This window comes from Triticum urartu, chromosome 6 (genome assembly GCF_003073215.2).
Source record: "Triticum urartu cultivar G1812 chromosome 6, Tu2.1, whole genome shotgun sequence".
NCBI classification, from domain to species: Eukaryota; Viridiplantae; Streptophyta; class Magnoliopsida; order Poales; family Poaceae; genus Triticum; species Triticum urartu.
This window is the reverse complement of record NC_053027.1, coordinates 339,370,143-339,383,436: the sequence shown is the minus strand read 5'-3', so window position 1 is coordinate 339,383,436 and position 13,294 is coordinate 339,370,143.

Sequence of the window (13,294 nt, the reverse complement as noted above, 5' to 3'; positions counted from 1 at the left end):
CCATATACCACCATCGTCATCACCGCTGCCATATACCACCATCATCATCACCACTGTCATATACCACCATCGTCATCACCGTTGCCATATACCACCATCGTCATCACCACTGCCTTTACCACATATCCACCGCCATCACGATAATCTGAGTCAACCTCCATCACCGATTCACCACCAGTCCGAGTTCCACCGCCCTACATATATCTGCCACCAGTCCGAGTTTCCACCAGATTCATCTCCGCCACCAGTCCTAGTCCAAGTCTAGTATTTGTTGCTTTGTTTTGGATTTCCAGATCACGCCATACTCCGAGTCGTGACAGAGTCGGACTCCCCAACTTCCATACTACCCGCAGTAGAAAAATAGTTCCAAACTAAAAAAAAGTCTGGAAAGTTCTGGCTAGGCAGTTTTTAGACCATTTGTAGACTTTTTAGAAAAAAATTGTTGCGGAGCAAAAAAAAGAGGAAAAAAAGTGAAAAAAGGTGAAAAAAATCAGAGTGTGCTCCTCCCTTGTTTATGTGCAGCGCCGTGATTTTGTTAGTGTTCTAGGCTCGCGTCTCTAGCACGGTCTAGCCTAGGACCAACACAGTACTGTCATTGAGCGTTTATTCAACTTTGCATCTCTGAATTGATTATTGCTGACCCTTTTTGCTACCATATTATAAGCCTTCCTAGCTCCACATACATCTACGTCATGCGTTTGACTCTCCCTGGTAACCGCTCTATCCAAACTTTGAGAGTTTTGACTACGACGGTTGCCGATCACCGCCTGCTACTGGGTAAGAACTGGTAAGAATTTAAGATTTGCTTGACGGATTTGTGACACCCACCATCACCTCTTGTTAGTAGTTTGTAGGATCATATTCTTGTGTGTTTCTATTGCTGCTAACCATGGCAGGATCACAAGCCGACGAGACTGACTGGGAGAACATGACGAATAAGGAGTTGCATGATAAATTTCAGCAAATGATGAGTGGACAGGTGCAAGATGTGCTAAAAAGATTTGAAGAGGCCATGGAGAAGATAGGTGGCATGGAGAAGACGTTCGAAACAAAGCTCGATAACAAGGTATGAATTGCTCGCGTGTCTTCCACCACCACCATCGGCTGCACCTAACGCACCTCTACAACAACAACAACAACAACGACTACCTCCACATTGCGAAATAGCCCTCCGCCGAGCGAGCCGTGTACCTCTTGCGCCTAGTCAAACTGTTGGTGCTGCTGTTGATTCTTCTGTGGCTCATGTTGCTGATGCTGAGGAGGAGGATTATGTGGGAGATTATGAGGATGAGGTTGATCAAAATCAGAACTACGTGCAACCACCAGCACCACAACCACCAGGTCGTCCACATGCAAATAATGCCAATGGTAGGGCTCCCCCTCAGGTACGAGATCATGACCATCTCCCTAAACTGAAATTGAATATTCCACCATTTGAGGGTAGATATGTTCCTAATATATATCTTACTTGGGAGTTAGAAACTGAACAACGATTTACATGTTTACAATATCCTAAGGAGAGACGTGTTCCTGCTATTGTTTGTGCTTTCACTAGCTTTGCATGTGTTTGGTGGTCTGAACATTGTAGATTATATCTTATTCCAGCTACTTGGGCTGCTTTGAAAACTGCTATGCATACTCGTTGGGTTCCACGATATTATCAACGTGAATTACTTCAAAAATTGCAGCGTTTAAGACAAGGAAAAAAATATGTAGAAGAATATTATCAGGAATTGCAAACTGGCATGATTAGATGTGGTATTGTTGAGGAGAATGAAGCTATGCTTGCACATTTTATGGGTGGATTAAATAGAGAGATTCAGACCATTCTAGAGTACAAGGAGTATACTAATATCACTCGTTTATTCCATCTTGATTGTAAAGCTAAACGTGAAGTGCAGGATTGACAGGCATTGGCGCGAACTAACTTTTCTACAGGTCGATCTTCATCATGGACACCACATGCATCCTCTACTTCCACTGGACCAGCACCTCCATCAGGTGCCACCTCCAGCCGTGATACAAGAAAGCAAGCACAACCACCACTATCTGCCAAGAGCACACCTGCTGGGCCTACGCAGAGCTCTTCTTCTTCCATGGCATCAACAGGGCACACAAGTGATATTATTTGTCGTCGTTGTAAGGAAAGAGGACATTTTGTGAGAGAATGCAAATCTCAGCGTGTGATGATTGTTACTGAGGATGGTGGGTATCAGTCCGCTAGAGACTATGATGAGGAGACTTTGGCTCTTATTACACATGAAGAACACGGTGGAGATGATTCTGATCGTGAGACGCAATACATGGCTGCTGAAGATGCTGATGGGTATGAATGTTTAGTTGCTCAACGTGTTTTGAGTGTGCAGGTTACACAAGCTGAGCAAAATCAGAGGCATAATTTGTTCCATACAAAGGTAGTTGTGAAGGAACGTTATGTTCGCGTCATCATAGATGGAGGGAGCTGCAATAACTTGGCTAGCATGGAGATGGTGGAGAAGCTATCTCTCACCACAAGACCACATCCACATCCTTACTACATCCAATGGTTCAACAACAGCGGCAAGGTTAAGGTAACACGTACTGTTCGTGTGCATTTTAGTATCTCTACATATGCTGATTATGTTGATTGTGATGTGGTACCTATGCAAGCATGTTCCTTATTACTTGGTATACCATGGCAATTTGATAAAAAATTATGTACACCATGGTAGAAACAATCAGTATACTCTTGTTCATAAGGATAAAAATATTACTTTGCTTCCTATGACTCCTGATTCCATTTTGAAAGATGATATTAATACAGCTAATAAAGAAAAACAGGAGAAAAATAAGAGTGAAAATCAGATTGTGGCAAAAGAATTTGAGCAACAAATGAAGCCTAATAATAAACCATCTAGTGTTGCTTCTGAAATTAAATTGAAAAGTGCATGTTTACTTGCCACCAAATCTGATATTGATGATCTAGATTTTAGCAAATCTGTTTGCTATGCTTTTATGTGCAAAGAGGCATTATTTTCATTCGAGGACGTGTCTTCCTCTTTACCTCCTGCTGTCACTAACATTTTGCAGGAGTTCGCTGACGTCTTTCCACAAGACGTGCCACCGGGATTACCACCTATTCGAGGGATTGAGCATCAAATTGAATTAATTCCCGGTGCATCATTACCCAACCGTGCACCATACCGAGGAGATGAAGGAGATTATGTGTCAAGTACAAGAACTGCTCGACAAAGGTTATATACGTGAATCCCTTAGTCCTTGTGCTGTTCATATCATTTTAGTGCCGAAAAAGGATGGTACGTCGCGTATGTGCATTGATTGTAGAGGCATTAATAATATTACTATTCGTTATCGTCATCCTATTCCTAGGCTAGATGATATGCTTGGTGAATTGAGTGGCTCTGCAATATTCTCCAAAGTTGATTTGCGTAGTGGATACCGTCAAATTCGTATGAAATTGGGATATGAATGGAAAACAGCATTTAAAACTAAGTTTGGATTATATGAGTGGTTAGTCATGCCTTTTGGGTTAACTAATGCACCTAGTACTTTCATGAGATTAATGAATGAAGTTTTACGTGCTTTCATTGGACGATTTGTGGTAGTTTACTTTTATGACATATTGATTTATAGCAAATCTTTGGAGGAACATTTGGAACATTTACATGCTGCTTTATTGGTCTACGTGATGCATGTTTGTTTGGTAACCTTGGAAAGTGCACCTTTTGCACCGACCGAGTATCTTTTCTTGGCTATGTTGTTACTCCATAGGGAATTGAAGTTGATAAAGCCAAGGTTGAAGCTATTGAGAGTTGGCCGCAGCCCAAAATGGTCACACAAGTGAGGAGTTTCCTTGGCCTCGCTGGTTTCTATAGGCGTTTTGTGAGAGATTTCAGCACCATTGTTGCACCTCTCAATGAGCTTACAAAGAAGGATGTGCCTTTTGTTTGGGGTACCGCATAGGAAGAAGCCTTCATGGTATTGAAAGATAAGTTGACACATGCTCCTTTACTCCAACCTCCTGATTTTAATAAGACTTTTGAGCTTGAATGTGATGCTAGTGGAATTGGATTAGGAGGTGTGTTATTACAAGATGGCAAACATGTCGCATACTTTTCTGAAAAATTGAGTGGGCCTAGTCTGAACTATTCTACTTATGAACCGTAGAAACATGGCAACATTATTTATGGACCAAGGAATTTGTTATACATTCTGATCATGAATCTTTGAAACACATTAATAGTCAAGCAAAACTGAACCGTAGACATGCTAAATGGGTTGAATTCAATGAGACTTTCCGTTATGTCATTAAACACAAGAAGGGTAAAGAAAATGTTATTGCTGATGCATTGTCTCGTCGTTATACTATGCTTTCACAACTTGACTTTAAAATATTTGGTTTGGAGACCATCAAAGATCAATATGTGCATGATGCTGAATTTAACGATGTATTGCAAAATTGTAAGGAAGGGAGAACTTGGAACAAGTTCGTTCTTAACGATGGATTTGTGTTTCGTGCTAACAAGCTATGCATTCCAGCTAGCTCTGTTCGTATTTTGTTGTTGGAGGAGGCGCATGGAGGAGGATTAATGGGACACTTTAGCGTCAAGAAGACGGAGGATATACTTGCTACACATTTGTTTTGGCCAAAGATGATACCGGATGTTGAGCGTTTTGTTGCTCGCTGCACTACATGTCAAAAAGCTAAGTCACGACTCAATCCTCATGGTTTATATATGCCTTTGCCTGTACCTAGTGTTCCTTGGGAGGATATATCTATGGACTTTGTTTTAGGTTTACCTCGAACAAAGAAGGGGAGGGATAGCATATTTGTTATCGTGGATAGAATCTTGAAAATGGCACACTTTATACCATGTCATAAAAGCAATGATGCTGTTAATGTTGCTGATTTGTTCTTTCGTGAAATTATTCGCTTGCATGGTGTGCCAAATACTATTGTTTCAGATCGTGATACTAAATTTCTTAGCCACTTTTGGAGATGTTTATGGGCTAAGTTGGGGACTAAACTGCTTTTTAGTACTACTTGTCACCCCCAAACTGATGGACAAACTGAAGTAGTCAATAGAACATTGTCTACTATGCTTAGGGCTGTTTTGAAGAATAATAAGAAAATGTGGGAAGAATGCTTGCCTCATATTGAATTTGCTTATAATTGTTCATTGCATTCTACTACTAATATGTACCCTTTTGAAATTGTGTATGGTTTTCTACCTCGTTCACCTATTGATTTGTTGCATCTTCCATCTTCGGAGAAGGTTAATTTTGATGCTAAAGAATGTGCTAAATTGATTTTAAAAATGCACGAGTTAACTAAGGAAAACATTGAGCGTATGAATGCTAAATATTAACTTGCTGGAGATAAGGGTAGAAAACATGTTGTGTTTGCACCTGGAGATCTTGTTTGGTTACATTTGTGTAAGGATAAATTTCCTAATTTGCGCAAATCAAAGATAATGCCATGGGCTGATGGTCCTTTTAAGGTCTTAGAGAAAATAAATGACAATGCATATAAAGTTGAGCTGCCTGCAGATTTTAGGGTTAGTCCCACTTTTAACATTGCAGATTTGAAGCCTTATTTGGGTGAGGAAGATGAGCTTTCGTCGAGGATGACTTCATTTCAAGAAGGGGATGATGATGAGGACATCAATACCATTGTTACAACCACAGCCCCTGCTGCTATACATATTGGACCAATTACTAGAGCTCGCGCACGCCAATTAAATTACCAGGTACTTTCGTTTCTTGGTAATGATTCTAATGTTCATGAGAATATGATGCGGCCTAAATTGGATACATTTGTTTTGCTTACAAATTAAGGGCCTAGCTTGGATAAGAGGGATGAACACTGGAGCAAGACCAAGCTCGGAGATGATGGCATGCGCAAGGGGATCGAGAACGGAGTTACACGTGATGATTTCAGGACTTTGAAGCCACCATAATGAGTGCATGAAGCCTTGGACGAAATATACAAGATGCCACTTCATAAATTTCGTCCAGAGGCTATTCTAGGTGCCGCGTCACCTTATTATTGGGCCAGGCCCATGTATTTTCGAAATACTTAAGTATAGGTTGTTTTTAGAGTTCGTATGTGTGGGGAAACAAGAATTAGGGTTGGTTTCGGACCCCTCCTCCAAGGGCCACAAAATTCCCCACCCTCTTCCTCCATATATACAGCCCTTACGGCGTCGTTTAGACTTTGGGTTTTGTTTAGATTAAAGTTCTCCATAGCTGCAACTTCGCGTACTTCGTTTTTGTTCAAGAACCAGACAAAGGCGTCACAGAACCCCACCTCGATCAATAAAGCTTTCCTCTTATATTTGCAATATCCAGATTGCAATCTCAGTTTCTTGCTTGTTCTTCGTTTGCTTGCAGGAAACAGACCTTCATGGTCAGGTTGATCATGCTCCGGCGTGGTCAATAACCTCTTGGAGTTGGTTTAGAGATTGCTAAGGCGGGACGTCCTCGCACGTTCATAGTCGGATCGTCAAAGTCAACTTCCTCCAAAACGATAGCCACCATCTCATCGAAAGACGGACATGTTTGCCTCTATCACACTGGGAATTAAGTCAATCTGATGCTCAATCCCTCAAATAGGTGGTAATCCTGGTGGCACGTCTTGGGGAAAGACATCAGCGAATTCCTGAAAAATGTTAGTGACAGCAGGAGGCAAAGAGGAAGATACATCCTCGAAAGAAAATAGTGCCTCTTTGCACACAAAAGCATAGCAAACAGATTTGCTGAAATCTAGATCATCAATATCAGATTTAGTGGCAAGTAAACATGCACTTTTCAATTTAATTTCAGAAGCAACACTAGATGGTTTATTATTAGGCTTCATTTGTTGCTCAACTTCTTTTGCCGCAATCTGATTTTCAGTCTTATTTTTCTCTCGTTTTGCTTTATTAGCTCTATTAATATCATCTTTCAAAATGGAATCATGAGTCATAGAAAACAAAGTAATATATTTTCTTTATGAACAAGAGTATATTGATTGTTTCTACCATGGTGTACAAATTTTTTATCAAATTTCCATGGTCTACCAAGTAATAAGGAACATGTTTGCATAGGTACCACATCACAATCAACATAATCAGCATATGTAGAGATACTAAAATTCACATGAATAGTACGTATTACCTTAACCTTGCCACTGTTATTGAACCATTGGATGTAGTAAGGATGTGGATGTGGTCTTGTGGTGACAGATAGCTTCTCCACCATCTCCATGCTAGCCAAGTTGTTGTAGCTCCCTCCATCTATGATGACGCGAACAGAACGTTCCTTCACAACTCCCTTTGTATGGAACAAATTATGCCTTTGATTTTGCTCAGCTTGTGTGACATGCACACTCAAAACACGTTGAGCAACTAAAAATTCATACCTATCATCATCTTCAGGGGCCATGTATTGTGTCTCATGATCAGAATCATCTCCACCGTGTTCTTCACTTGTAATAAGAGCCAAAGTCTCCTTATCATAGTCACTAGCCCACCATCCTTAGTAGCAATCATCACACGCTTAGATGGGCATTCTCTTGCATAATGACCTCCACCCTTGCAACTACGACAAATAATATCATGTGTTTGCCCTGTTGATGCCATGGATGAAGAAGAGCTCTGTGCGGAACCGGAAGGTGTACTCCTGGCAGATGGTGGTGGTGGCGCATGTTTTCTTGTATCTCGGTTGGAATTGGCGGCTGAAGTCTGTGGTGCTGCAATAGGACGTGTGGGAGTAGAGGATGCACGCGGTGTCCATGATGAAGGTCGACCTGCAGAAAAGTTAGTTCGCACCAATGCCTGTCGACCCTGCACTTTACGTTCAGCTTTGCAAGCAAGATGAAATAAACGAGTGATATTATTATACTCCTTATACTGTAGAATGGTCTGAATCTCTTTATTTAATCCACCCATAAAAATTTCCAAGCATAGCTTCATTATCCTCAACAATACCACATCTAATCATTCCAGTTTGCAATTCCTGATAATATTCTTCTATAGAATTATTCCTTGTGTTAAACGCTGCAATTTTTGAAGTAATTCACGTTGATAATATGGTGGAACCCAACGAGTATGCATAGCAGTTTTCAAAGCAGCCCAAGTAGCCGGAATAGGATATAATCTACAATGTTCACACCACCAAGCACATGCAAAACTAGTGAAATCACAAACTGTTACAGGAACACGTCTCTCCTCAGGATATTGTAAACATGTAAAACATTGTTCAGTTTCTAACTCCCAAGTAAGATATATATCAGGAACATATCTACCCTCAAATGGTGGAATATTCAATTTTAGTTTAGGAAGGTGGTCATGATCTCGTACCTCAGGTGGTGGCACAACCCTACCGTTGCGATGATATGCATGAGGATGACCTGGTGGTGGTGGTGCTGGTGGTTGCACGTACTTCTGATTTTGATCAACCTCATCCTCATAATGGTCCTCCACCTTTGCAGTAGTAGCAGGAGCTACAGAAGCATCAACAGTAGGTACCGCGGCACCAGAATTTTGACCAGGCTCAAGGGGAACGCGCAGTGCTCGTCCCACTTGATTTGGAAGGCGATGTTGTTGTTGTTGTTGTTGTTGTTGTTGCTACTGTATAGGTGCGACAGGTGCAGCGGGTGATGGTTTTGGAAGACGCGTGAGCAATTCATTAAACTTGTTATCGAGCTTTGTTTCGAACGCCTTCTCAATGCCATCTATCTTCTCCATGGCCTGTTCAAATCTATTTAGCACATCTTCCACATGTCCACTCATCATTTGTTGAAACTTATCATGTAACTCTTTGTTCGTCATGTTCTCCCAGTCAGTCTCGTCGGCTTATGATCCTGCCATGGTTGGTGGCAATAGAAACACACAAGAATATGATCCTACAGACTACTAGGAAGTGGTGCTGGTGTGTCACAAATCCGTCAAGTGAATCTCAAAATCTTACCAGTCCTTACCAAGCAGCAGGTGGTGATCAGCAACCGTTGTAGTCAAAACTCTCAAAAGCTTGGATAGAGCGATTGCTAGGGAGAGTCAAACGCACGACGTAGATGTATGTGGAGTTGGGAAGGCTTATAATATGGTAGCAAAAAGGGTCAACAATAATCAATTCAGATATGCAAAGTTGAATAAACGCTCAACGACGATACTGTTCTAGACCGTACAAGAGAAGCGAGCCTACAACACTAACAAATCACAGTGCGACACGTAAACAAGGGAAAAGCACACTCTGGGAAAAAATTCGCTCTTTTTATTGCGCTCCTTATTTTTTTGCAAAAAATCACTATAATGGCGAGTGTCTCAAAACTCTTCCCAAGTCAAATTGACAGGATAGGCAAGGAATTTTTTTTGACTAATTTTTTCGGAAAGCAAGGCAGCGACGACGAAAAAATGCGACAAAAAATCACTATGATGGCGAGTGTCTCAAAAGACTCAGAAAAGTCTAAAATTGGATAGGGAAAGATATTTTCGCCTGCCGAAATTTTGGCCTCAAAACTGCTTGGGAGTCTCCAGACTTTTTTTTTCCAAAACCTACTCAGGCAAGGAAACATGAATCGGAAAATAGATGGATCTCGAAAACAAACCTAATATGAAAAGAACTCGGATTGGTGGTGGATATATGGTGGTAGGATATGGCAGCGGTGGTGGCATATGGCACGGTGGTAGGATATGACAGGAGTGGTGATATATGGCAGCGGTAGTAGGATATGGTAGTGGTGGTGGTATATGGCAGCGGTGGTGGTATATGGTTGCAGCGATGAAGATGATGCGGTGGCGGCGTGACAAATTGTGAAAGAACTCGAAACTCTAAAGGACTAGACGCTAAGATCAACAACTAGACACGATGATGCAACCGCAAATTCAACAAAGCAAAAACCCTAAAAAGATTATGCAAAGGCTTAGATTGGTTCGGATATGATGAACTAAGCCTAATTGTTTTGTGGATTTTTCGTGGACTGTAAGTATGAAGAACAAACTCGATCTAAACTACAAAAAACTGTAAAATCTCACCGAGCAACCTGGAAATCTGATACCACTTGATAGAGGCAAAGGTGTCCCGTCTTTTGATGAGATGGTGATTATCGTTTCAGAGGTAGACTTTCACGATCCGACTACGAACATGCGAGGACGTCGCACCTTAGCAATTGCTAAACCAACTCCGAGAGGTTATTGACCACGCTGGAGCATGATCAACATGACCACGAAGGTCTATTTCCTACAAGCAAACAAAGAACAAGCAAGAAACTAAGATTGCAATATGGATATTGCGAATATAAGATGAAAGCTTTATTGATCAAGGTGGGGTTCTGTGACGCCTTGGTCTGGTCGTTGAACACAAACGAAGTACGTGAAGTTGCAGCTATGGCGAACTTTTTATCTAAACAAAACCCAATGTCTGAACGACGCCCTAAGGGCTGTATATATGGAGGAAGTGGGGGGAATTTCGTGGCCCTTGGGGGAGGGGTCCGAAACCAACCCTATCTATTGTTTCCCCACACATACGGACTCTAAAAACATCCTATACTTATGTATTTCGAAATTACATGGGCCTGGACCAATATTAAGGTGACGTAGCACCTATAATAGCCTTTGGACGAAATTTGTGAAGTGGCATCTTGTATATTTTGTCCAAGACTTCATGCACTCATTACGGTGGCTTCAAAGTCCTTAAATTATCACTTGAAACTTCGTTCTTGTTTCCCTTGCGCATGCCATCATCTCCATGCTTGTTCTTGCTCCAATGTTCATCCTTCTCCAAGCTAGACCCTTCATTTGTAATCACAACAAATGTATCCAATTTAGGCAGCATCATATTCTCATGAACATTAGAATCATTACCAAGAAACGAAAGTACGTGGTAATTTAATTGGCGTGCATGAGCTCTAGTAATTGGTCTAGTATGTATAGTAGCAGGGGTTGTGGGTGTAACAATGGTACTGATGTCCTCATCAAAAAGTAGAGCTTTGTTTTCACACATGCAGCAATAGCAGAAATAAATAACCTCATTGTTCAAAATTTAGTATTCCCTCCATCCTATAATATAAGATGTTTTTTGACATTAGTGTAGTGTCAAAAAATGTCGTACACTATGAGACGAAGGGAGTAGTCGAGGTCCAAGATGCAAACTCATGCAGTAGAGAAGTTTTTAATGTGCACTACATATTGTTTCTCATGTTCCACAACCTATGAGTGACCGTCCGCATATAATACTCATCTGCGCGACATCCAAAAGAATTTGTATTTGCATACCAAGCACACAACGCCAGTAAATTCTTGCTCCAATTGAAGCATAGAGAAGTTTTTAATGTGCACTACATATTGTTTCTCATGTTCCACAACCTATGAGTGACCGTCCACACAACGAGCTTTAGGAGGTTGTCCGCTTAGTGGAGGAGGTAGAGGTAGTCAAGCTTCTTCGCATCCCGCGACTACGCTGCCACGTTCATGACCACCCGCACAGTGAGTTGCAGGAGGGAGAACCGGTAGTAGAGGTGTTGCCACTGCATATAGATTGTGTTGGTGCGGACCACTAGCTCTCTTAAGATGAAGACTGACTCTATTCCTATATAACAATTTTGGTGTTGTTTGCTTATTGTTCTTTCCCTGTCATTTTTCCCTGTTCTTAATGCAAAGATAGTAACAAAAAGACTAATTCCACATTTCTTTCCCTGACATTTTCCCCTAAACCTCTATCTTTTCAATGCAAAGAAACACAAACGTTTCAAAATTACATCTTCCTTACACCATGAAGTCATTATTTAAAGTGCAAACCTGATTACAGAATTGGACAATGGGGTACCTTGGATGGAGCACGTGCACACGATGTTTCGGTATACTCGGCGAAACAATGAGATTGAAAGCTTCAAGAACGGTTGCAAACGATGTTTGACAGCGTACATGAGGAGTTTGTGGTAGTTGACTCCTTGTCCCGCACCTGCAAAAGAAACAAAGATTTTGCACTGAAACTCGTGTTGAGTTGCAGAATTATGCAGATTATATGTTTAACAGTCACATATATCCTATATGGCGTGCATACAGTACAGGTTAAGTTGTACCTTTGCTAACACGAATTGGAAGCCATTGTTCTGGTTTCTAAACATAACAGCGAGTTACCCAAGTACCATTGTACCAAATCCTCTTAGGGTGCTTATTGTGGCTTTAGAGATATGGAGAAAACTGAATAGAATTTTCACTTGGAGATGCCTCTCGTAAACTTGCTCACGCAACCAAACGATAAATGTGTGGTTCTAGCCTCGCACCTTCCCTGCTCTTACCGAGGTTGCTCGCGCCAGCAAGCTCACATTCATCATGTTTATGTTGTGCAAATTAGAGGTCATCCATGGGCTTCAAAATGGAGGCAACAATAGCAAGGTCGATGAGGAGCGAGAACGCCCATGGCGAGTTCACGCCTACTGCTCCTCCTTGATGGGGCCGCAAGGATCGAGCCGCTGCAGGTACATGCTCGCAGCTAGGAGGTGAGGAGGGTTAAGGCTAGGAGCACGGCAGGCCACACTGGTGTGAGCGATGCCTTGCGCCGTCGAGCTTTAGACTGAGGCGGCAACAATTAGTAACTTGTGTACAACACTCAACTTTAATTTGGCGAACCTAGGGAGATACATACAAAGAAATTGCCCCTGAGCCCGCGCTCATTGCCAGCCGCATCCCAGCCACTCAGCATCTTCCACTCGGTCACCAACTCTGTCGAGTCCACGAGGTTGATGACGGAAGCGCAAGAAGGCGAGCCCAGAGGAAACCCTGACGATAGGGCTGAGCGGGAGGCTCGGGCACTGCACGTAGCCCCTGCTCGAGCGCCTGCGCTGTGAGATGAAGTGGTGCACAGTGGCATCAGGGTTGACTCAGCGGGGGTGGGTCAAGCAGAGTCGCAGCAAGAGAGACTTTTTCTTTTTGCAACCAAGAGAGCCTGGGTTGAGATTGGTGTGGCTGATCTAATCGGCAAGGGCTAAGAAAAAGGAGAAAAACTCCTATTTTTGGACTTGGCCCGGATACACTCAGCCTTTCTTAGGTTATTTAGATACATTAAAACTGAGCACCCTTCCTACCCTCTCAGGTCATTAGCATTTCTAACTGTTGGATCATCACTTTTAGACATTAATGGTCGTCTGATTAGCTCTTACTCGCACCCAACTCGCATGCAGATTTCCTGACGAGAGCTAACCTTCTCGGGGCGCTGCTCTAGTGGTTTTTTTGGGCATCTGAGATTCATTTGGGCCTACTGGGCCTATACTAGGATCCCGTGAACCCAAAAGTGGAGGAACCTAAAACAGCTC